This window comes from Strix uralensis, chromosome 1, assembly GCF_047716275.1.
Source record: "Strix uralensis isolate ZFMK-TIS-50842 chromosome 1, bStrUra1, whole genome shotgun sequence".
Lineage (NCBI taxonomy): Eukaryota > Metazoa > Chordata > Aves > Strigiformes > Strigidae > Strix > Strix uralensis.
In genome coordinates, this window is record NC_133972.1 from 103,679,496 (window position 1) to 103,706,107 (window position 26,612).

Genomic DNA, 26,612 nt, shown 5'->3' on the forward strand with positions numbered 1-26,612 from the left:
TACTTAATGTAGACAGAGATCAATACTGATACTTGAATGAAAGAAATGACATTTTAAGTATTGCAGCGCTGAGTAAGGATAACGTAACAGTATAATTGGTTATGTGTGATATGCATCAGGGATGTCAGCTGACCATATTAAGTGAAATCTTGCTCATCTTAATCATGTCAATGGTTTCAAGGATGTCCCTGAATGAGATTCTTTTCTAATGTAAGGCCATTGATTTCATATATAAGTGAAATGGGATTGTGGTCACAGACTCTTATATTATGTATCCATTCATTCTAGTCTTGGAATAAAAATAGTTGATTAAATTGATACTATGTTAACAATTTTTCTTCCTAGTATACTTATATCTCCTGTACAGTTAGTTCTCTGTACAAATTGTTCTGTTCATGTTATGATTGATCGGTTTCTCTTTGCTGGAGAGTGGTACTTTAATGGGTGTCATTTTTGTGATGTAAGCAATAACTTTCAGCAATTCACAGTGAGACTTCTTCTCAGTTGCCTTCTGATAGCATCACCATTTCATTAGCCTTAGCTAATTTCAGAGGTAGAGCAGTTTAGCAGGTAATGCAATACCATGAAGGTTAAGTAAGCCTCACTTAGGTGACATGGGGAAAGTTATGTCATTTCTCTGCCCTTACCTGTTAGAGATGTGTCATCTGTCTAAGCCTGTCTGCAGTGATGGAACTTGCATAGCATCTAGAATAGCTGACATGAATTTTATTTCTAGTTCTGCCACTGTCATAGCAAGTCCTGAGGCAGGTGGCTCAGCCTCTTTGTACAGTCTGCTAATACCACTTCTCAACTAGTAAAGGATTTTGACACTTACTGCGGAAGAGAATGATAACCCTGTAAGCGCTTAATATTTCTACTGAGCAATATAGTAAAATAAAGATGCTAGTATTTTCTAAGTTGAGATGGAATATCAACTAGACACGGTCTCTGGTCTTAACCATTACTGATCAGTGTCTACTGCATAGAGAAGAGGTTATCTCCTACACAGTGTGCCAATGAAACAACCCTAGTTCTTTGTTATCTGCACAGTTTTCCTTTGCTGTCAGTCCAAGCTTGGCGAACAAGAATACTGTGCTGACCACCACACTCTTGTGTCCATCCTCCCCAAAGCAACACTTACTCAACTGTGTAATGTTCTTCACATATATCTTTGTACTGCATATGTCCTTATGAAACTAAGCTGAGGCAATTAGAAAAATTTAAGCATGAATCTTGCTTCCTGACATACCAGCATAACCTTCAATAAAATAACAGATTGTTTCTGGATGAGGAAGCACAGTGTCTGCTGTCTATGATTACTCATGTGCTTACTGATTTTGGAGTATTTCTCCAAGTAGAGGAACAGCACATCACAAGCAGACAGGAGATTTCTCTAGCACAGCAGCCATGAAAAATCTCAGTGTTTTATGGATGGTTGGGACCAACTGAACAATCAGTATCGAATTAAGGAGGAGACAACTGAGGGGACTTGAAATCTTTTCCTCTCTTGTCATAGATACTGTGGTATTGCCTGTCTCTCTAAATGAAATAACAATAGAGAAGCCTCAGGGCAGATTGTCCACTTCCCCTCTCTTGGGGAGTCTGCTTTTTTCCTTCCCAGCATATTAGAGGGGGCTGATCCATTGTAATGCAATGTCAAAGGCCTTTGGGACTTAAAAAATGTTGTGTGTGGTATTGGAAGGACAAAGAAAAAGCATTGACCCTACCAGATGTGATCTTTTCAGGTGGCACAGAGGTTTTAAGGAAAATCAGAAAAAAGAATGCCCTTGGGTTGACCAAGCTTAAAACAAATGAAATCATTCCAGGTGGCTGTCCAAACTTCCAGCAAATATAATAATTCTAATTGGTTGTTCCCATAGCTCTTTCACTCAAAACTCCTTCAGTAATATGGCAACCTTTGCATTACAGATCACATGTTGGTCACAGCAAACTTGTTTTCTTATAGATTAAACTGATTCACTACCGCTATAACATTTGACAAAAACATCTGTTAGATCTAAATAGCTATTTGCTTTGATGACATTTCAATTCCTTTCATGAAGAATTGAGAAATATTTACTTACATGTGTGGGGAAGTGCTTTGCTTTGCTAAATATTTTGTACTCACACACAAACAATATCCAGGTGCAAACTAACATGGTAGCTATTTGCTGTTTGTTATTCAGTCATTCCTTACTCACCTGTGTCTTTTTGGAAAGTTGTTTTCATCTGTTCAATAAGCAGAAACATTATTGTTACTGTGAGGTGGCCATTCATGAACAATATTGTTCTTCCTGCATCATAAGGCACATAAGGCAGAAGTCAAAACAATTATTAACAATGCATAGCCAATAGCAAACAACTGACAAGCAACCCACACGCTAAAAATGCTTTGTCTAAATAATTCAGTGCAAAATTAACAAATGCATTGGCAGAAATCTGCTCATTAACAATTTGCAAGCAGGAAATAGGGTTGGATAATGCATTTACAAACTAGCTACAATGGATGTAGTAGGAAAGTAGGGTTGCATCCTCATGCTCCCTCAGAACAGAGTCATTCCTTGCCTGTATAAGGATTGGTCAGAGCAGTTCATATTAAGTTAACTGAAGGAATCTAGAATTCATGTATGTAACTGAGGTGCAGCAAACCCAGTATGGACATTTTCACTGAAAGCAAAGTAACATAAACCTGTTGCCTGCTCCAAGGATGTGGTGTGTTGACCTTGGCCAGTGCCTAGGCACCCACCCAGCTTCTCTCCAATCCCCCTCCTCAGAAGGACAGGGGGACAAAATAGGGTGAAAAAGCTCATGAGTCAAGATAAAGACAAGGAGATCGTTTGCCAGTTGCTGTCACAGGCAAAACAGACTCAACTTGGGGAAAATTAATTTAATTTACTGCCAATTAAAATAGATTCAGGCAGTGAGAAACACGAAAACAAATGTTAAAACAACACTTTTCCTCCTCCCTTTCCTAGGCTCAACTTCATTCTTTCACAGCCAACTCCCAGCAGTGAAGGGGTGATGAGGGTTATGGTCAGTACAAAGCAGTTTTGCCCTGCTGCTCCTTCCCTCTTACTCTTCCCCCCTGCTCCAGCCTGGGCTGTCTCACGTGGGCCCTAGTCCTTCAGGAAATACCTGCCTGCTCCAACGTGGGGTCCTCCACAGTCCAGAGAGGATATCTGCTCCAGTGCCTGGAGCACCTCCTCCTCCTATCACTTTGGTGCTTTCTCTGTTGTTTCTCACTCATCTTTTTTTCCCTCCTCCTCTGCCTGTGTCACATTTTCTGCCCTTTCTTAAATATGTTTCCCAGAGGTGCCACCAGCTTGGCTTCTCACAGAGGCCACACCTGCAGCCCCCCCACTGCCAACACTTTGACACCTACACCCAATGCAAAGAATTAAGCTATCAAAAATATTGGGTTTTTACCATTTAACTTGTTCCTATTAATTTCATTATTTCTTTGATTACTTCTGTTTTCCATTGAAAAATAAGGTCAGGACTATCTGAGGAGCTGTGGGCACACCAGTGTTATCTGAGGTATGTTTATTGCAGTGCTGCTGGTCTACTAGATTTAATGTCAATTCTTGTACCAGCAGCGGAAGTCGTGTAGGCATTGTAGTTCATATCACTTGTAGGCCTGGTACAAACTACAACAAAAAGCTACTTTTTTACCAAGGTTAAGTGTAGGCAGGTGGGTGAGACTAACATGGGAGGGGACTAGCACGTCCAGTAGACTAAGCCATAGTTTGCAGTTGCCCTTTAGTTGCTTCATTGTCTCCACAGGGGTTCCAGTTGACTTGGGATCTTTTATACACTGCAAAGTTTAATTCTTCAGATGTGCTCCAGGATACAAAGTAGTAAAGTGCTATAAAAACAATTGAGACAGTGTGGTCTATTGTGGTCACACCAGCAGCTAGAGTGTTTTCTTAATCGACTTAGAAATATGGGTGTACTGTGCTCCACAAGTAAAGCATTCCTTGGTCTGCACTCCAGCCACACCAGCAGTCCTACCTACCTCATGCCATGGTAGTAAAATCTCCCTGGAAAAGTTTTTGTTATTTCCTGTCCCCAGAAAAAAAAAAACAGATTTTTGCTGGGGAATTTGCCACCTAGTCAGGGACTTGGATATCTTTCCCTAGACCAGAACAACTCTGCTAGCTGAAATACCAGTGTAAATGCAGTAACATCCTGGGGCTTGTGGCAGTTTGCTTCTGTGCCAGTGGAACATGTTCTTCTGATTTGTGTGGTTACCCTGAACAGTAACCCTTATTGAGTGGAGAGGCATTGGGGTAAGCACATGCCTGCATAAGAAAGTCTTTTGGCTCAACCAGGATAATGATTTCATGTTAATTTAGGTAAATTGTTGAAGAAAGTTATGCAGACACACTTATTTTGACATAAACTTCATTTTTTCCCATCGGTTTTGAATGGCTGCCATTTCTCTGTATAGAGTATGAATTTCAAGAGTAGTCACTGTTCCAATGTGGGTAGTTAGAAGTAGCTTTTTTTGCAATGTCTCTTCGTCCTAGTTTCCCTTTTTTGGGCAAGGCTCTTAAGAATTGGCTTAAATTTAGTCCAAATATGTGATTTCAGATTGATATAAACATATATGCAGAGGGACTTGCATATCATTTTAAGTTCAAATAGTGCAGCCTACTTAGGCAGGCTTTAAGCTAGGGTTTTCTAAGCAGCCTCAGGTTTGGCATCCAGCTGCTACCAAAGATTAAAGGGATTGATAAACAAAACTCTCATTTTATGGAAATAAGTAATGATACTGTCTTTTCTCAGCTCAAAAAAGAAGAAAACAGTCTTTCTTATGTAGTTAGCGGTCTTCATCTTAACTGTTTAATCTAACTCATGATGAAGGAATAGAGAGAGATTTTTCCAGACAAATGCATAGACATATAGGATATGTGGAATTGTCATTTTCCATTTATTGCAGTGATAAAATACAATTATTTTTAGTGAATAAACAAGGTTGCTTCAGCTCTGTATCATCTTGTGTTCATCTGATGCAGTTTCGTAAAAGACTTTACGCTGCTCACTGTCATGCTAGAAGTGAATGGCTTGCCAGTTCCAGCATGAGATGACTGATTCCCCCCATGAGATAAAAGGTTATGTTCAGAAAATACTTTTAGAACACTACGATGAAAAAGTTCTGACTAGCTTTTGTTGACTAGATCTCTGGTTGTGCAGGCAGCAACTAAGCCGTGGAGCACGTGTGTCCAGAGTCTTGGTTGCCCAGATCACTAACCTTGGTTGCTATCACTATTCCCTCTTGCTACCTGCCCGTGTTATTTTTCAGTGAAAAACAGCATGTGTGAGGAGAGATGGGGCAGTTTGATGTGATCTCGGTTGCTGGGAAGTGAACCAGGACTTGGTCCTGAGGAGGATTTTCCTCCAGAACTCTTCCTTTCATAGTGCTTACTCAATATTCAGAACAAAATGGATTTCTAAAGTGTATAATATCCTGAAAGCTGAATATGTCATGCTAGCCAAAGATAACTTTGTATTTTGGCCACTGTTGTAGATGGGATACTGGCTTAGGTAGACAGATTAAACTGCAACAGGGGAGGTTCAGACTGGACATTAAGAAAAAATTTTTCAAAGAAAGAGTGGTCAGACAGTGGAATAGGCTGCCCAGGGAGGTGGTGGAGTCACCATCCCTGGATGTGTTTAAGGGTCGTTTAGATGAGATGCTGGGGGATATGGTGTAGGGGAGAACTTTGTAGAGTAGGGCTGATGGTTGGACTCGATGATCCCAAGGGTCTTTTCCAACCTGAATGATTCTGTGATTCTGTGATCTTCTGTCTGACCTAGTATAGCCATTCTTATTTACTCATTTATGTAAGGTACCAAAACACTAAAAGATTATCACAGGTCTGTACAGACTATTATTATAATTATCATTATATTCATTTTTTATTTCCAAAACTATGGATGGCCTTCTAAGATCTCCAAAAATAAACCCCTTCATTTATTCTAATTACCCTAGGATGTGAAGTTGTACAGGGGGATCAGGGAAAGTAGGAATTGCCTGCCCTCAAAAACTTCCTTGCACACTATCCGGAGACATAGTACAGTCTCTAACACCTGCATGTTGCAGGAGATCACCAAGAATGCAATAAAAGAGCAAAACGAATGAGGACATTGTGACAGCTGTATTCAAATCATGTCAAAGGATAACTTCTCTTGGTATCATCCCACAGAATTCCGTAATGCTTCTTAAACTGAAGGCTTATATTGTGCATCTTTATGTGAAATTCAGACTGGTCAATGTTCCTTTTACGACCACAGTGAATTGCGTTTTGAAGCCCACACACGTATGTGGCATCCACCATATCCTGTGGCAATGAGATCCACTATTTAATTATGACCTTTGTGGAAAGCATCCTTTCTTGGATTTCATGTTTTAAACTTGCTAACTGCTCATTTTATTGGGACTGCTTCCTGTGCTGTGAAATACAATGAAAAAGCATTCTTTATTCACTTTCTCAGTATTGTTCATGATTTTCTGGGGCTCTGTCGCAGTTCTTTCACTCATTTGTCTCTCTTCCAATATGAAAATCATAAAGCCATTTTTTTTTTTCCTTTCCTAGTACAGAAGCCATTACACACCTTTGATCATCCTGTCACCCTTTTTTTTTATCCTTCTATTGCTATCCTGTCATTTTGGAGATGAGATGACTGGAACTCTATTCAATATTCAAAATGTTAGGAGGGCAATGGATTTTTATGGCAGCATTATCGTGTTTTCTTCTGCTGTTTTCTGTTCTTTTCCTAATATTTCCTTATATACCATTTTCTTTTTTTGACAGTTGATGAGGATTTAGGTGACATTTTCATAAAGCTGTTTCCAAGCTCTCTTTCCCAACTAACAGTTAATTTCACTGTGTGTTTATAGATTTCCCAGGGTACAGGCATAAGACCTTAGTTATTTAGCCATGAAAACACAGCTAAATTACAAGAGTGTTTTAGGCTGTAAACAGGAGATTGTTGGTAGAATTTAATATTCGTTCAGTTCTACTGGCAATTTATATTGTTATAGGTTTTGTTATACCAGAGATTTCTCACAACAAGTATATAAGGCAGTGTGAATGTTTCCCATGGAGTCCATCTTTTTAGTGGGTTGTTGATTATTTTAACAGAACATTAATTCTAACAAGAAACTCATTCAGGAAAGAGCTCATTCAATGAGTTTTATCTGAGAGGGTTTTGCTAATTTTGCCACTGTAAGGCATATCCTGACCAAAACCAAGGGGACCCAAACAAATGCATAATCCTTTGCCGTACTAACTCAATGGAGATTTCATCCCATAGTCTTCAATATCAGATAGAGATGCATAGCCCTTCAATGGTTTTTGTAGCTGAAATGTGCTATCACTATCATAATGGTTGCTAAGATGGAGTTCTGGAGCTTAGTGAAATCTGGAATTAAATAAATCACCTCAGGATTGTTAAAACCTAGCTGCAAAAGAACTTTAAATAGTTGTTTCTAAAAGAAATGCTGACAGAATAAACATATTACTGCAAGTTGATCAGTCTCATCTCTGACTTTAAAACACTTGCTGTGTTATATTTCAATAATCACAGTCAAAAATTCCTTAATGGGCCAAAGAGACCTCAGTATCATATCACAAGCAAGTATCTTTTTTAAATAAAGTTTTCAGCACTCTCCTTTTATGGAGTATGAGTCATTTGACTTTTTGCTCGTTAACATAAGCTCTTGTTTTCAAATTTGTGGCTACGCTACAGCACAGGAGCTAGGGGTGTATGAAGATTTCCTGTTAACACGGTTTTCTGTGAGAAGGAGCTCTGTTTCTTACTAATTCTGTTTATTCCTATGCATCATAGGCAGAGTTTTCTTTGTATGGCTTTTTTTTCCATTCCAGTCTTGGTCCTGCTTGTCTTGGAGACATCAGCGATGGAAACATTTTATAGCTGTGATGGGTTGACCTTGGCCAGCAGCCAGGCCCCCACCTGTCTGCTCTCTCACTTCCCCTTCTCAGCAGAACACAGGGAGAACATATGATAGAAAATTTTACAGGTTGAGATAAAGACAAGGAGATAACTCACCAATTACAATCATGGGAAAAAAACCAGACTCGACTTGGAGAAAATTAATTTTATTTATTGCCAATTAAAAATAAATGAGGATAGTCAGAAACAAAGATAACACTAAAAACACCTTCCCTCTACCACTTCTTTTTCCCAGGCTCAACTTCACTCCTTCATTCCCAACTCCCCTACCTCCTCCCACCACAGTCTGCATAGATGGAAGCACTGCTCATCTCCCAGTCTTTCAGTTTAATTTCAATTTGGAGAGCTGAGATGGCTCATTGACTCAGTCAACTGTCTTGTCCGTTAAGGACAATTGGAAATTACAAAGCTAGACTTGAAATACAGAATAACATTGTGAGTACAAAGGGACATCCTCAGCTATTAGATCACAAATAAGGATAAGGAGGCCAAATACATGAACTAGTCCAAAAGATTGTCAACAAACTCTAGTCAATTGTTTGAAAGACGTTTAGGGACATGATTCTATGTGCCTGTTTTGGAAAGTCGTTTACTCCAGCATATTGTTTTATTAAACCAGAAAGGAGACGGACCTCTTTCATTTTCACTGTTCTCTCACAACTGCAACAGCTTAGAAATGTAGGTATGCAAGAGAATAAATTAAATAATTACTCTTCTCGTTGTTCTGATTCCCTGTGCACACCAGGAAGCCTGATCTGAGCAGTTCAACTTGTAGAAGCCCATAAACTCTCTGCAGATTCAGTGGTGAAATAAAGAAATATTTTATGAATGAATAACCCCATAAAATGGGAAAGGAAGTTATTTTGGACAACTTATTTTTTAGTATTTGATAGGTGATATAATTACTAAGTCCTTGAATATTCTTCTTTTCAGAGAATACTCAATACCTTTAGATATCGTCCTTGAGACCGCAGAGTGACTACGAAAACTGACCAACAACAGCAGTTTTCTAAATATCACTGGTCTTCTGACAAGTAAGTTCTTCATTCTAAGTTTTGTTTTCTTCTCTGTATTCCTGACTAGTATTTTATCCTTGTATTTATTATACAGACTACCATATTCATTTTCTGGGCCAAGAGAATATGAGTGCAAATTGAATAGTATGACAGTGATCTTAATCTTTCCCAGCTAGACTGAAACCTGTCAATATTACAGATATAACTGAGGTGAAGTACTGGCTCACTTGATTATTCCAAGTTCTAATGCTAGTGGGACTGTAGTCATATCTCTGGATGTTTTGGGGCTTTCTCCCCAAATGGGAGAGGTTAAATGGTTAAAACCTCTTTTCTGTCACTAGAATTGTGTGGCATCAGGGTCAGGAAATGCTTATCCATTTGCAGTTTGGCTCTTCTTTTGCTTCTTGGAACCCTCCAGAGGTTACTCATTGTAGTAAATGGGACCCTAAAATTTTCCAGGGTTCACATGGATATAAAACCCATCTTCATATGCCCCCTTTGCTCATTTAGTCTCCTGTGCATCCTTTGCCTGTCTTACTCTTTGAAATCTTGAACTGCTTAGTCTCAGACTTATATTACATCAGGAATTTGCTAACACTGCTTCTAAATCAGTACCTTATGCAGTGCAGTCCACCTAGTACAGCAGGATATACCAGAATAGCCCTTTAATACAGCCTGTTTCCGTAACTACACTTATTATCTATATGGCAGCAATACCTGTCTCACTTTCTCCCACTGACTCTGCATTGTTTTTCTCAAGTTCCCCTGCATTCCCCAAAATTTAGACCTCTGACTGCCATTAAACTTTTTCATGACTATTCAGGCTTGATACATACTACCCCAAAGGTAAACTGATGTAAAATGGGGGAACTCAAGTCTTGAAAAGGGTCTTTGGACTTTATTCTTCTTCCATAATTCTTAGATTTCCTGGAATCTGTTGTGGTTATACTGGAAATGGGAAGAGGAAGTTGTCTGATCCTTGGCTTCAATTCTAAAGGAACAAGAGAAAAACTTTTTTCAAAGTTTTTTAAGCTTTTAAAAGTAACCTACAAGTTGATACTCCTCCCAACCTGAGTGAAGCCCAAGGTGAAAACTCTGAGACAAATATAATGAGAGTATCTCTCAAAAATAGCAGAGATTTTATAAAAAATAAAAATAAAAGTATTTAACAATTTGAAAGTTCTTACTGGATTTAGGGAAAGGAAGCTGGAAGAATTTGGAAACTGCTGGAAATAAAAATGTCTGAGGATAGCGTCTACAGTTAGAGGCAAGAGTATTAGAAAGGCTGGTAGGATCGGGAAAAGTGGAGAGGAAAAAGAACAACTTGTTTTGGAAGGGGGAGGAAGAGGATCCTTGCTAAAAGAAACAGAAAAGAAAGCTCCTTTCTGTTCAAGCCTTGTTGATGGAGAACTTCAGAACTTCTTAAAGTTTTCCTGTTCATAAAGAATAATGTTTATAAGAAACTACATCTTAAAACACAAAATTATTTCTAAACAATGGTGTCCACTCATCCTAGCTTCTTAAGTGAGGGATCTTATACGTCCAGAGACTGCTCCACCAAAATATCAGTGAAGATTCTCGTATTGCTACCATACTTCATCTTTCTTTGCAGTTTCATATAGCGACTTTAAATATTATGTTATTTGCTTCTTGCTGGAATATATTCCACTTCAGTGTACCCAATGGATTTTATGAAACTCAGTGCCTGGTTACAGGCTGGCTCAGCTTTGACAATCATATTTGATTATCCTGTGGACGATAGGTAATGAAATTTTAGGACATTATCACTTCTCGCCACAGCATATTTCTGAGACAAAGATGAAGAAAACACATTGAATTTAAGTCATACAGTATCTAATATTTCATGCCCTTGTATATCACAATTAAGCAAGTTTAGTTACCAGAAGTCTCCAAAATAAGACTCCTAATGTATTATTTCATATTAAAGAAGAAAAAATTCTATAAAGAATATGTAACATTTAATAACTGCTCACATAAATTAGCAAAAATACAGGAATAAAAATCTTTGGATTACATTATTTATATTACTTAAATGTAATTTTATTAGAAGCTACAGATGAACACCTGAAATTTCAGATTCTACACAAGCAGATGAAGTTGTAAGACTTTCCTGTTTCCATTGTTTTTACACGTGGAAAAGCAGCTTCCTTCCTTCTTATTGCTTGTTTGGTTGCTTTTCAGGTGTTTTGGCTATAAGCACATAGCAAAACTTTTGAGTCTTATATGGGGTCTGAAAGGAACACAGGGTCACGACTTGGATTTCTCCCTTCCCAGAAAGCAGATGTACTAAGTACATCACTTGTTACTAAGTGATCTCTCTTCTAATTATCTGCACTTCTGTGTGGTTCACTTTCTTATCTGGACCGTAACTTGTCAGAGATGTGTATAACAGTAGAAGCTTCCACATCTACTTAATTGACCATTCACTTGGATTTTACTAAGAGAAAAGACAGGCTAGAGTCAACAGCTTCAATCCTTCTTGGATTTGTCTCTAAGATGCAGTTTGGAAGCTCTGTCCTCTTTACCATAAAAAGCAGAACGTAAGGAAGCTGACACAATTTGACACAATGAATTCAAACCGAACAATTGAATTACTCAGTCTCTGTGGCATTAAGCGTATCAGAACTGTGCACACACCTGATTTATCACTTCATTAACCCAAGAAATAAATAATAAATAGTGAGTCAATCTGAATGGAGAAAAGGGAGGGTTTCATTGGGATTGAAGGGTGGGAAAGAGAGTCCATTTGTGTTTAGGTAGATTAATCAATTTTAAATAAGAACATTTTATTTCAAGGCAGATGTTACAAAAGCAAAGGAGAAGGATAGGCAGGTTCACAGCATAGACAGAAGTAGTGGGGTCATATCTCCTTTTATTTTGTAGTACAGAATTGTAATAGTCACAGACTCAATTCCCTCTTCTACTAAGTAGTATTGGAACCCAAATCCCTCACCTCTGCTTGCAGTACCTTTTAGCTACCTTGACTCTACAATATTCCCAGGCAAATTGTTAGAGTTTACTTCAATCTCTTCAGTGTTCTGATACAAAATTAACCCTACACAGCATCAACACAGCACATGGTAAACTAGCACATCCACAGAAAATACTTGGCATAAGGACTCATAATTGAGGGAAGGTGTTTGTTGTGGGTTTCAACAAGGTTCACAATTAGACATATGTTTTCAGCATTTTTCAGACAACCTGGAAGCTGATGGAATATCACTGTCAATGAAATTTCCAAATGATACGGAGTCCAGGCCACTTGCTATAGCAAAGCAACCTGGGTTGCTTGGTAACCTCGGTCCATCTATATAAAGCAAATACTGAATTTAAGGCTGAAGAATACTAGCTTCATTGAGAGAAAGAAGAATTGTGTTGTAAGGAGTCCTAACCTTTGAGGGAAATATTTCAGGAGTCACATCAGATAAACAACTCCAGTGAGAAAATTGACTATGTAGAATGGGGGTTGTTACTTTGGTTGTGAGTCTAGCTTCGGTGAGACTGATGCTAGAAGGCTTCATTTTGGTGTCTGTGCTTTAAGAAAGGGTGTTGAAAAAAAACAGAGGGGGTCAGAAGAGGGCCACAGAAATCACTACTACACTGAAGAAAATGTCTGCAACAGATTCAAAGAGCTCAGTCTGCTTTAGCCTTTTTAAAAAAAAAGAGAGCCGATTTGATGGCCTTACCATGTGAAAAAGCAAGCAAGTGGCGCAATTTAAATCATCACTCTTTCTTTCATGTGTTTATTTTTTAATTAGTTTCCTGAAAAAGGGTTGGTTCTTCTCACTTGATATCATTAAAGTATGCAAAGGTTTTCTGCCACAGTGTAGCAGTAAATAATATGGTAGCTGACCTCACTTGTTTGATAATCTAGACTGGGAAGTTATTACCCAAACAAGAGTGGGTAATTTCCTTTTACAGCATATTTACTTACTTGCTTACAGTATTGTTGACTGGCACCATAATTCCCATGGTCAAGATGGTGATGGGAGAAAAGTCCCTGATCACTATAATCCGTTCTGTTCCACTGCTGTGATAATATCATGCACCAGGTTGACTGCTACTTTGTTTACATTTAATGCAAATCAAGTTATGGAATTTAAGAAGTTTAGCAGTACATTGATAAAATTTCATGTTTAATTCTAAATGATCCTATTTTAAAATAAAAATATATATTTAATCTGAAAAAGTGCATCTAGTTTAAAAAAAAAAATGAGCAAAATCCATTCTGGTATTAAAAAATAATGCATTAATTTCTATCCAGGCTGCCTGCAGGACAATGGAAAATGAAGCAAGCAGCTCTACTTTGCATGATTATTTGGAAGCCCTTGAGATGTTAGAGCTGTGACATAGTGGCTTGCCTAAGGCAACAAGTTTGTTACACTTAGATGTTGAATTTTGTATTTAATAAGCATAACAAAAAAGCAAAATACTATGCATGATCTTTGTGAAAATAAACAGAATTCTTATCATAAAGAAAACAAATGTTTTTTCTCAATTAGGGAATTTCAGAACCAGATTATACAGACACTGAAAAGGGAGACATATATTTTTTTGCTTCAGCTTTTAAAGACGAGGTAGCATCCAGGCAAGTATATTTGAGTTCTGTTTGGTAGTGTTAATAAAGTGCTAATTGAAAGCTAACCTTGAAATTGTATAGATCTTTATCTTCCGTATATATAATTCCATGTATACCATTAGCAGAATTCAATGTATTTTCCTAGAAATAGAAGTTACACAATATGAAGAGAAAAGAAGCTAAATATGTACGTGGTCTTTCTTATTTCCTGAAATGCACCTTGAATCTGAGGTGCCTCTCCAGCTCCTTAATGTAAAATTCTGTTCAATAGAGTGTAATGGATTTAGTTTCAGATATTTTTACTCAGATTTCTAGCAGACTTTCTGCATTACGAAGCCAAATGGTATTGCAGGCCTTGTTATGGGAGAAGGCGCAGGACAATTCAGATGAATGTGGAAAAACTATAAATAAAAACTGTTAGCCTCTGACCCAACAATTGTCCAGTAACAAGTGCAATTATGTAGACAAATGGTGCTGATCACAATCTTCTTTCTCCACAGCATGGCAGTTGCTCGGTGTAGAGCATTGCTGAATAGATAGATACGCTTTTGATGCTGGCAGGAAGGAATATGCTTGCCCACAGTGAGATAGAGCACTCATTGACTGTGCTGACAGGTATAACAAATAAAGATCTTGGTCATGAGAGATGCTGAACATCTGTGACACCGGTCTTTGCTAATTCAGAGGTCTGCAGGTGAATGCATGAGTGAAGATGAAGGGTCACAGCCACTTGGTTGGGGGGGATGGCAGAGGGGACAGCTGAATGAGCAATTCAGTTTTAGGGAGATGAAATGCCAGTGGCACCAAAAAGCAGAAATTCACCCCAGTACAGGTGAGTTAAAATTGATTGAGGGGTTACCTTTCCCCTCAGAGACTTTGTGCCAGAGCAGGTAATGCATGTCTTTGCCACTCACACTCAATGCTGAACCCATGGGCAGCACCTTTCCCCCTGCAGTGGTGGGAAGCTCTTCACAGCTCTGCCTTCTTCCCCAGAAATGTGTCTGTGGCCCCTGGCCTGATCCAGGACAGCATTTCTGCTGTGGCCAGGTAGTAACGGGGTGCTGGGGGTCAAGCGCTATCTGTACCTGCTACTCGGGGCAAGTGAAACATCCTGAGTTGCAGTTACACAAGAGTCCCTGCAAAAGGGACCCTTTTGCAGGGGTGCTCAGGGCAATAGGAGGAGATGAGTGGGCAGGTCCTGCTGGGGTGTCAGGTGCCATAATCACTGCTGTTATCCTCACAGTCTCTCTCGTCCCTCAAAGATCCCATGGACCCATGTCTGTCTAACTTCTGGGAGTTTAGAGGTACTGTCACCTCAGGCTGATCCTGTTAACATAGAGAAGGAGTACTGAAAGGGCAACACCTTGAGGGACCCTGGTCCATTTAGTGTCTGAGTGGGCCTTCAGAGGTGTCTGTTTCTCTCCATTGTCAGCTGAAGGCAAATGTTGTCCCGAATTAGGAGCTTTGATTAAGTGCCTAAAGGTAGGCAGGATCACTGTGAACTTCTGTCCTCATTCCTGCAACAAAGCCTGTGGTCTCTACTCCTGACAGTGCACAGACAAGCTGCTGCTCCTTCTGCTCCACTCCTGATCTCCAGCAGGCAGAGGGAGCTGAGCCTTCGAGATTTGGGTCCCTCCAGCCTCCTCCCACAGGCACAAATTGTGGATGCCTAGCATCAGCCTTCACAGTGACCATGGGAGCCTGGCCTGGAAGGGTCTGTATTAGGGTCAACATGACTGTCTCAGCCCTTTCGCTGCAGAACAGGCTAGCACTGCATCACCTACAACATTAAAAATAGAAGAAATTGATGTTGCTGCAGCTGGGATCCCTGGGGTTATGGAGTATGTCTGTGACACCCTGCCTCCAGCAGCTCCTTCTGGAGCTCTGGCAAAGGGCTGCAAATTCCTGACAGCCCAAAGAATTTGGGGCAGAGAGCGAGTGTTTAGTGTCTTTTTAAGGAGTGCCACTTTCAAACTATGATTCCCCCATTCTGATATGACAGGGCAGACCCAGTCCAGCTTAAGAGCAGGTTTGGCTAAACACAGTGCTGTGTAGCTCAACATGAGTATTATTTTTGTATTGTAGTACTAATAACCAGTTAAAAGATAACAATGCTTATTAGGCAGATACACATTCTTTGCTTCTTGTCAGGGTACAAATGAGCAAAGAGCCAGGAGTACAGTTCATTAGGAAGGAACCAAGCCATTTAATTATCCTAAGAATACTGTCTTCCTAATTTTTTTCTCTTTCTTTCTTTTTTTTTTGCTAATAGTTGTATTTTTCTTACTGTTCACTGAGATTTATACATCACAATAAAAATGCAGAGCATCTGTCTCCTGGCCTATCAACTTCTTCAAGCTTGGAGAATTGAGGGGAAAAAAGAAAAAGAAAATATGTGAAAATAATGACTATAATATTGAGTTATTTTATGCTGCCATATGGAGTTAAACTGGTTAAACAAAGAGAAGATTTCCATTTCAATGTTATTTGTTTTATAATAGAAACTTCTCTTTTCTTCACCCTTCTACTTCCAGAAGGGTCTTATTCAATGTATTCAGTCCTAGCCAAAAGGTCACTCTTATCCTACAAGAGAGTTCTCCCTCTCCTTCTTGGCACCTCTGGATGCTGTGAAAAGAGCTCTCTTTCTCTGAGGTTGAGATCTGTCAGTGGGAAGGTGCAACCCGGGACCAGCTGAGTATCACCATCCCCTCCTGGAGGTCAAGTGCATCATCCCTGGGTGCTGCAAAAATTGTACGAGGAGAGGCATGGGCAATCCCACCAGACGTCCTGGCTCAGGATGCTTACAGTGCTCGGCTTCCTGACTGCCTTTCCACTGCATTGTGCCATTAATTTAAATTAATTCAGTCTCTTTGACAGATAGCTCCCTAGATAGGTGACTTTTAGTTTTATATTAAATTACTCAGCCTAGTTATTTAATGTTTGTATTTGTATATGCATTTTTCATTGTGGACTCTTAAATTTGACAAGGTGTTGATGAAGTAAAACATCCTGGAATATGAAGCAGTCAAATGGCTGTTAATTCCAGCTGAATTCTGACACTCCTAAACACAGTAAATAATATGTTTAATCTTAGTTTTGTCTTATGGTATTCAGTGGGAGTTCTTATGGAGTGACATTCAAATCTGCGTGAGTAATGCTCTCCCTGAGCTTCTTTCTGTAATACTGGGAGAGGATGTGCAGGAAGGCTGTTGCTATTCCAGCTTGTGCTGTGAAGAAATAAGAGACAAAATAACCAGTGTGAAAAGCAGAGAAAGGACTCTATCGTAAGGCTACTCAGCTTGGTGATTTCACTGGTTTGGGATCTGAGACTTTCCCTTGCACTGGATGGATGAAGTCAGAGTAGAACGAAGAGCAGCAAACCCAACACTGGAGGAGGATTTGAGCTCTGCAAGGAAAGGACAGTCTCAGACCCCATGGCAGATAGATTTATGGAGAGACCACCTGTACTGCAAGAACTGGCTATGAGGACATAAAGGGACCTTCTTCTGCCTTGTAGTGTATTTTCATACTTGCCAAATTAAACTGTGCCTGTGTGCCTTTACAAGCACCCCTTTCTCTTCACTTCCTTATAAGAACTTGGACCAAAGGCAAGCTCCAAGATCTTGCTATTCATAGGAAACAGTAAAGATATTTGAAGAAAAGAAACAAAAAAGACTCATTTGCTTGCAGGTAAAAGCTCAGAGGGAATAGATTATAAACAGCGCAGAAGAAATCTTTAGAGAATCTAGCTGCCAATGCTTGGCATACTTTTGCTCAGTGTATGCAAAGGGAGATTTGGGGCAAAGCTGGAAACACTCAAGAGACAAAGCAGAAGGTGCACGTGTAACATCACAGCAACTCCTGCCAAAACGCAGGTCTGTATTCCAAGTGAACAAGTAGTAGAGTTTCTGAGGAAAAAGGAATAATACCTAAATATCATGTTGCAAAACAGCTACATCAGTTTAATTGTAGCTTTTCAAAACATCTAGCCTCAAATAGACAAGCAGCCTCAGAGGTTTCAGACTGTGGATTTGAAAGTATGACAAGTTTGCAAATAATCTGTAAACATTGGTTTAACTTTAATGTTTGTTATCCTTAGTTATTGGTGATATTTTGTGTGTACTGCCATAGAAAAGGACAGACTAGAGACCCCTAAAACATGACTCTTGTAAGGCAGTAAGAGTGTACATATCAAAATGACCAGAAAGGGACTAGGTCAGTCCCCAGCAAATTAAGAACGTGTGTTCATTATGCTTGTGATAATGATAGTATGTTTTATAACATTACACTCAAGCAATTGTAATTTCAGTTTTATGGAGCAAAAAGTGCAATCTCTGAGATTTAACTTTTAAGTAGGGGATTTAATTGACACTGCTTGAAAAATATTAATGGCTGTTCATTAGTAGGTATTGTCTCTCCCCTTATCCTACATGACTGGTTTAATTTAAACTAGCTCACTGCTTTGTATATAGAATTATTGACAAAAATATGTCTTTCTTCAGCAAATGATTAGCTAAATCATCCTTTTATTTACAAGCAGCACTGTGTCCCTGTGCCCTAAATCTTGCTAGTTGGAAGAGTGGGAGGGAAAGCAATTTAATTAAGTTAACTTTATTGACCCGCTGGAGCTGTTGTTTAATAGCATGGCTCCCTGGAGCGTAGTGCAGGTAAATTGAATGAATGCCACAGAATATCACTTCCCTTCATTGCATATTTCGAACCTCTGCCAGACAGTTTGGGATGAGCAGCCAATCAGGAAAAAGGTTTTTCCAGCCTTGCTGGCGTGGGTGGCATTTCCCATTATGCTCAGAACGAGGTGCAGAGTGTTACCCATGCGATCCTCTGAGCGCATCGAGAGGAATAACTCTGAGATTGTGCGTTGCGCTCAGCTGCTGCACTCGGAAGGCAACTTTGTGGATTGGCTCTTCAGCCATGTATCCAAAAATACCTTTTTATGAAGGAGGAAAACTAGCGTGTGAGTGAATGAAAGTGCTGTGAGTAAACTATTTAATATTAAAACCTCAATAAACTCATTCTGCATGAGAAATCAGAGTCCAGAAGGTTAAGAGATATCTTCTAGAGCTGTGCTTGACATTAAATACTTGGGAACAAAATGAAAAATTACAAAACTTCTTTGTTAAAGTGTTATTTAATAAAACAAAATCTACAAGGACTTCCACAATGTAATCTCCTAGATAATAGTGCTTGCTGCTGTTTCAGTTACTGCTTCTGTTGTTAAAATCTTTGTCCAAATGTCTTATTAGTCTATAAAATGAGCACAACAGCTCCTCCGCAGCTGACTGGAACACACCCCATTTTCTGCACTATTCTTCAATACTGACCACTGACTGCTAAAAGACAGTATCTCAGTCTGTTTGTTGCACCTGTACTTGCAATCACTTCTTTTAAAAGTCAAGCCAGATCAGTAGTTGTGTGATGTAACAGCAACTTCATACAGCTTTTAACCCTTGCAGAATTTAATGTTTCTCTCATTAAAGCTGAGACCCAAAGTTCCAGTCCTACAGCTTTGCTTAAAGAATTAAATACAGCCACTAAGCTAATTTATGTTTTGCCCTGGAAAATAAGAAGAGGTGGAACTTCTCATATTCACTCATAATCAATGTTTTGAATAAGTTTGTGTGTAATTTTTCCTTTTATATGCAAACAGATTTTTCTTGGCTTCAAACTGCTGGTTTTAATTTTAAACGCATATGAGATAAGAGAAGTGGGTTTGTAGGGGAGGGGCATTGTCCTTTCTTGTGCTGCCCAGAATAGCTGGGAGAAGCAGGCAAGTTTCAAACATGTAAGTCCTTCTTTAGGTCAGACTTGGATGTCTTAAACAATCACACTTACAGCATTGCAGCCATGATCACTACCCCTATGGTAGGCATTATGTTGAAGGTGAGACCAACCATCCTTTAGAACGTCATTTCTCACAACACTGCATCACCTTTGGGGGGGGCTGGCCCTTGGGGCAATCACTCAGTTCCTCTCCTGACCTTTCTGCCCTCATATGCCACATGCATCCTCAGAAGTGCTGCCATATAATTCTAATATACAAACCCAAGCTGTGGTGCAGCCCAGGAAACTCCAGGCACTCCTAATCTGATCATCTGCTCTGAGCTCTGGCGTAGCACTGAGAGGGGGAAGAGCCACCCTCAGCCCATGATGTGAAGTCCAGAAGTTAAAACTGCCTTAAATTCAGTATTAGATTAACAAGTCTTTTGACTGGTGCTGTGTGTTTGTGTATTTACACAAACGGATGATGTCTTGCATGAGTAATCCTGAGAAGTTTACTAGCTGATATTCTCCATCTCTCTGTTACTTTATCTTCATTAAATGTATGTTTTAGAAGCCATTGCTTGAAGTCCGTAGTCCATATCTGTAATATAAGGGCAGTTTCTGTGCTAATGGTTGTGTCTGGGGTCAGAGGCAGGCCTTAGAAAGTAGACTTCTGTGATTTTCAGCTGTTTTTTTGCTCCCTATAGAGTTTTTGTTATGACATTTAAAAATATTCTGAAAGCTTTATTGTGTATCTAATAGAATGAGAAGAAAATACACATCCATGATGCCATCCCACAGTTCCTTCCAAATGCAACAGGCAAATCACACTGAATCATAAGTCACTGTTTTCCTACATAAGAATTCATACTATATTTTTAGCTGAAGATCTTTAAAGGTGTTAAAATACAAATACATTATATATACATGAATTTTAGTTTTACTTGATTACAGTTTTAAAGGACTATTAAATCAAGGTTTATAATATTATTTATTTAGTATTTTTAGTATTTAACCTAACATTATTTAATTTATGTGTATATTAATATTAATATTCATTAATAAATGCTAATTGATATGCATGGGGCATAGACCTCATACCTAACACCAATTTAGACTTCCATGGGTGGTTTTTTTGGTGGCAAAGTTGACCTTAAGCAGCTCCCACTCCTGTCCACAACCTTCCACCTATCTCTGTCTCTTTTCTTCCCGTTGTGCTGGCATAGTTTTTGTAGGAATGAACACTGAACTGGGTTAGCAGCCTTGGAAAATTACCCATCTCCTTTCTCTTTTTCTCAAGGTCTTTATAAAGTAGAGCAATGTGCTCATCTGGTTTGCAGTGTAGCCCCCAAATCATTGCTCCAGCGCAACTGAACATGCATCATAGGGAAGGGAGCTTCTTCAGTTCAGTCAGGCCAGAAAAAAGTGTCCATCAAACTACCATTGGATTTTAAGATATGCTATTTGCTTGATGCTTTGGCCTATAAACTCTACATAGACATGCTTAAAGTTAAGTACTACTAATGTTATTTTTTCTGAACTAAATCCTTGCTTTTACTGGTACAGGAGCAACATTTAGGTATAGATTTAGCTTTTGATATTTGAAGGTTTTGTGAGTTTGGAGTTTTTTGAATGCCAAAAGCTAGGAAAAAGTCTAAATTGGTGCACTTACACCACAGAAAAATGTGGTTTGTTTATTTGAGGACTGTGCATAAGAAATTTTTACTTTGTATACTTACAAGAGTTTGCTGATTTGATAGCTGGTTGGTTTAGGGTTGTTGGGTTTTTTTAAGTACAGCTTACATCAAGTGGATAGATATAACATATTGTAACTTTTTTTTCCAGATGCCAACAGAAACTTTCCCTGTCACATCTGTTTTCTTTTGGGGTTGGTATTTCCCACACCTAAGGGACACTGAGGCCGAAGTTTTACAGCTGCAGAGGGATGGCATTTTCTAGGCTCCAGCTGTTCTGCTTAAATACATTCCTGCTTTCCACTGTCATTGCCACCCACCAGCTGGCAGTGCTGCCCCTGCGGGTTTGCTAGCCGAGTGGCTCATATGATTGCTCCTTAGCCTGAAACTTGCAAACGCAGCCTAGCCAGTCCAGATTCACAGTTCACACCACTCAAGCTGAACTGGCTCTTTTTCCCTCGAGCATTTTAGAGGGTGTTCACACGAACCCCTCTGCTGACACAAATATGGGGCAGTGTGGAAAACAGGGAGGAGTAATGTTGTCAAATCGTCATAATACTGTGTGCAAAGTGAGTGTTTGCTGTTCCCCAAGTCTTAAGCACTTTAAGCACAAGAGAAGGCAGCAGAAGTGGCTGTAGCATGGTTGTGTCCATCAGACTTGCATTCTGGTGTGATGCCAAGCATGCAGCTATATGTAAACCCATATGCAAAGTTTTTTGTTCACACTGATATCTAAACATTCATTCACATTTCCCCCTCCTTTCTAAAGAGTAAAGCTGGCCTATGCTAGCATTTTGAGGTTGATTTTCTTTAACTTCATCTCAATTGGTTGTTAATTTATTTAAGTGAATAGAGATCAGTGAGGATGAGTCAAACATTTGCTACGCAGCAGACAGAAGTTTGGTTTAGAGTACAACATAGTCTCTAAGTCAACCAGTTAGAAACATAAGAATTGATTAGGAGGTGTTCTCAGCAGCTCATGGAGCTTAACCTGGCAGTAGATTACTAATGCTCCGTAATCCCAGCTATGGAAAGGTTTAAGGAGTTTGAAGAGTTTAGTTTGGTCATTTACTAGGAAATCCCTGTTGATTCCTCCAAATGAAAAATGAAGTGTAGGGAGAAGATAACATGGCCTGGACACCTGGGGAGGAACCCAGATGCTGAACAGGATTGATTAGTCTCTTTTTGTCCTCTGGAGTCAGAAGCCTGTTACTGCAATATCCAAGCTAATTCTCTGCCCTACCACGTACATATGGTGAAAGGATGGCAGCACCATTGTCACAACAAGAAAGGAAGATCCATTCTTTGCTGCAAAGTGTATAGTCAACAAAATTACTGTTTAAATTCTCTACCAGTGGATGACAGTAACCTTTATTAGTAGAACTAACAAAAGAAGGAGGGGAAGAAATGTAGTCTCTCAGCTTGGAAGTCACGTATGAGAATTAATTAATCCCAGTGTTTGTTTTCTTAAATAAGGGAGCTTGAAAAAAATCACTGAGAGAAACCTTGTGCCCTTGCACACATGCATAGAGTAGCATTTCCAAACCTTGACCACAGGAGATAAGAAAACATTAGGAAAGAAAACTTGTTAATACAAAATCCAGAAACTCTGAAGGGAACTCCCTAGTACACGGGTATTGGAGATATGCTGATTCAAGAAACTACTTCAAGAGCACATCAGTAAAGTCAGAGGTGATATTTTAAAGACTTTTATTGAAGAATGAAAGGCCAGTAATAATCAACATCACAATTTCTGCCAGAGAATAGGAATTAAATAGTCATTTCAGTATTTTATTTTATGATCATAATTAAATGTCTTCTTCATCCATGATATTAGCTCTTCCTTAACTGTCTTCTGCATCCAGAATATTAGACATGAGGAGAGCTACAATTTAGGCCAGGAAACACCCCAAGCAGTTGTTATGTGTCTGGATTTTATGTTTTCTTTCCTTCATGATCACTGTACCTTTAGCAAAACCACTTCTATATGTTATTATTCTTCTTTTGGGAAAGTGGTCAGATAGCATTATGAAATGCCAAGGTATACTACTGAAAAACCCACCCTGAATTAATGTTGTAAGAGTGCACCTCTATGTAATGTTTGTTTATATATATTTTGAACTGGGATATTTAGTAGGTGTTTCTGGAGCAAAGGATTCCAACGCAGTTGCTAGTATAGCCTGTGGCAGGAGATGAGGCTGGCTTTACCCTGCTATGCCCACATATGGCTCCACATAGATGCACTAGCCACTCTGTGGGGTGTTTCCATTCAGCTGTTTGTCAGCCACTGAATTCCCCGCTGAGGATGTCTCCTCCATAGAGATTTACAGACTCACACTCTACTTGGAGGAACCCAGTTCGCTACGCCAGAGAGTGAGTGTCCATACTGCTCAGCCCTGCCTGTGTGCTAGTGCTTAGGTCAGCATCACAGCAACCCATTTCAGGATTCACAGTACCCAGGGCTGGATTCCACAAATAGTAACCCCTAAATCTACAGTAAGCTGTGTCACCCTATGAAGTGCTTCACATGGCTTTGTACATCAATAAGGGTGTCTGGCCCAAACCTCTTGTGCTGTGGACCTATGGACACAGTGAAATAGATCATCTCTGGTTCTCCATGCATGCTCACAAAATACGTATGCACATCAGGTAGGAAAGTTCCTTCTGAATAGTCCAGAGAGTCTGATGAATTACGTAAATCTCGAACATGAGACACCAAGAAACACACGTGGGTGTTCTCAGGGGCCCAGTGCAAAGGCTGAGACACTGCATTGGGATACAGTCTAAGGTAGTCCACCAGCACTCTCACTAAGCTTTCAAAATTGTTCTCCTGTTCCTCTTCTATCCCCCCCCCCATTCTAGGAGCTCAGGGGACCTGTTAGCAGAACCCTTATTGTGCGTGATGAACTCCCTTAAAATTCTGCATCGGCTTTTATTGCATTGGATTGGTTGGCTTTACTTTCCATCTCTTTCCTCTTTGTTTTTCTCAAGATGGTTGTTTTCTCTTGGCTGTGGGTAGCACTGCAAGCAGAAGGATGTATGTGCATATATGCATTCAGCACCTGTTCTTCCTTCCTGTGTCAGGCAACAGGGGTGTGTATTTCTGCATCTTCTCAGCAAGTAGTTTTCCTTCTTCCTTTTACAGATCAATCCCTTGCCTTCATCTCCCTTCAGAGCCAGAGGGTGGTGATGCGTGCAGCTTTGCTTTCTTGAAGGAGAAGGACTGTATTGTTTTCACCATCCAGACAATGGGTATCACCTGCTGTAGGCAGCATGGGCTTTGCATACATTTTTTAAAGTCAGACACAGGGTGATCTTTTCTTATGCTGTACACTGGTTTTATACATCAGTTCTGCCTTCCCAATTTCAGATGTTATCAGCCTGCGTTGACTCCAAAACTTAGAGAAAACTGCTGTTCTTTTCATTCTCATAATTACTGTACCAAGCATATGTATGAGCCTTGAGGATTTACTTTTTCACTCCAAATGAGCAGTGCCAAGTGAAGTAACAATTCTAAATTATCTACCCTCCTTTCTGAGAGGAGGAAAAGTTACAGCTCACTATCAAGTACTAACTGAATGGAGCTATCTCAGATTCAAGTCAAAAAAGAAAGTGCAATCGAATTGGTTAATTGTTACATTAATCATAATAACATCATGTTTACAGGTATAATATATGCATATAAAGTGTGTATGTATGTATCTATAGAAAAATGTATGTATATATATACACACACATATGTATAGTAAGCGATATAAATATGTTATAAATATGTTATCTTTATTATTTACCTGCACTTTCTTCTGGAACATTTGCCCTGGGTAAAGCAGTAGGACCCAGCCTTGAGTAGCTCAGGTTCAAAGAAGCTCTGAAAACCTTCACAGTTAGTTCTGTGATGGTCCAAAGCATCAGTACATATTTTAAAAGACTAATATTTCATGTTAAGAAGCTTATAATTGTTTATTGGACTTGTGCTGTTAACCAAAACAGAGATGTTTTTAAACTGAACACTATCCAGAGAACGTGACAAGACATAAAATAAATAAATAGATAAAAGAATAACTGAAAATGTATCTGGAAGACAGACAAATAAAATTTGAGGTTATGCCATGGTGATAGTGGATAATTCTAGAGAACCTGCTTCTTGCTAACTCTAAAACATGGTTAAAATATGGCTTGCAGTAGCCTTACATCTAAAGTACAATTTCATTACAGGCTGTGCTGGGAAAAGTTACTCATATTATAATTGTTTGACATTTATTGATTTTTCAGTTGAAAAAAAAGTCCCATGAGTCAAATTCTACTCACAGTGACATTGGTGTATATTGCAATATTTTGTAGTTTCCTCACATTCCTGCTGTGAAAGAGGAGGCCACAACTGTGTGACATTCCTATCCTGATTGCCATAAGATTTCTAGAAAAGTCAGTGTTTCTCTAGCCCGTGCAGTCTAATTCCTGGAAATTGCACTGATTGCCATAAGAAGGGGAAGGAAAAAAAAAAAAAAAAAAGAAAAAACTCCTTAAGTTACCACAAAGTTTTCATGGAGTCAACAAAGTCTCCCTGTTGCCCAGATGACTTTAGGTGCTGAGAGGTCTGTCAGCACAGAGGCAGCAAGGGCAGAATTACATTCAGGTGTACCACGACCACATTTTATTTACATGACCAGTTCCCACTCAAGCCAGTGAAAAGTGTGACCTCGTGATACTTGTGAACTTGTATGGAGGCAAAATTGCACTAAGAAGCTAGTGCCTTTCATTAATTGCCAGAGTTTTAAATGTATTTTGTCACATTGCTATCAATCATGTTTCTGTTGCCCTACTTTTACTTAGTGAACAGAAATTGCTTCAGATTTATTATAACCCAGAGCCTAGCAAGACAAATTTGTTCCAAAATTGTAGAAAATTGACAGATTTGTTCTAAAAGTCCTTCTCTGTGCCTTTACCAAGGAAGTCGTTCTCACTGTTCTTTATGCACTGGACATAATTTTGGACATGCTTGGCAGCTGGGTTATACTTATAACCTGTGCTGTTGCTTGGCCTTGAGGAGAGGCTGAGAGAATGGGTTGAGGGCAGAAGGACATATTCAGATGGCCTAATTTCCATGTAAGTTCCTGTGTCAGATGTTACCTAAAGCTTTAGAGCCAACTAAGCGGAAAGAATTAGGCATAGAAATTAGTGTCTTTATATAGGCCCTGTGACAATGGCTTATAGTTGGTACATAAAGGATAATATCTAAACGTAAGTAAGCATCATCCAATCACCCTCCTCTTGGACTAGTTCATTTATGTAAGGCACAGTAAATGTAGGAATATCAATAGCAAATTCATAGCTTTATTTGTGCTCTCGATTATCAGTCACAGATTATCATGGTGCCCTGACTGGAAACACAAAGTAGCTTGTGAATTTGTGTGTGCTAATAGATTTTCTGTGTTGCAGAATACATATAATTTTGAATAATTTCACTCTCTTCATGTGTATGTTTTCCACTATAAGCAACTACTCAGTCTTTTAGCAATAATTGTTGATATTTTTAAAGATATG

General features: G+C 39.2%; 1 protein-coding gene across 12 annotated transcripts in view; it reads left to right on the forward strand.

Moving 5' to 3' along the window:
• LOC141946183 (poly(rC)-binding protein 3-like) overlaps positions 1-26,612 on the forward strand; it is a 547,598-nt gene that overhangs the window by 342,407 nt on the left and 178,579 nt on the right. For all 12 annotated transcript variants that reach the window (XM_074875589.1, XM_074875578.1, XM_074875568.1 and 9 more), the window contains one exon: positions 8,914-9,014. The gene's annotated coding sequence lies outside the window, so the exon portion shown is untranslated. The remainder of the gene's footprint in view (positions 1-8,913; positions 9,015-26,612) is intronic.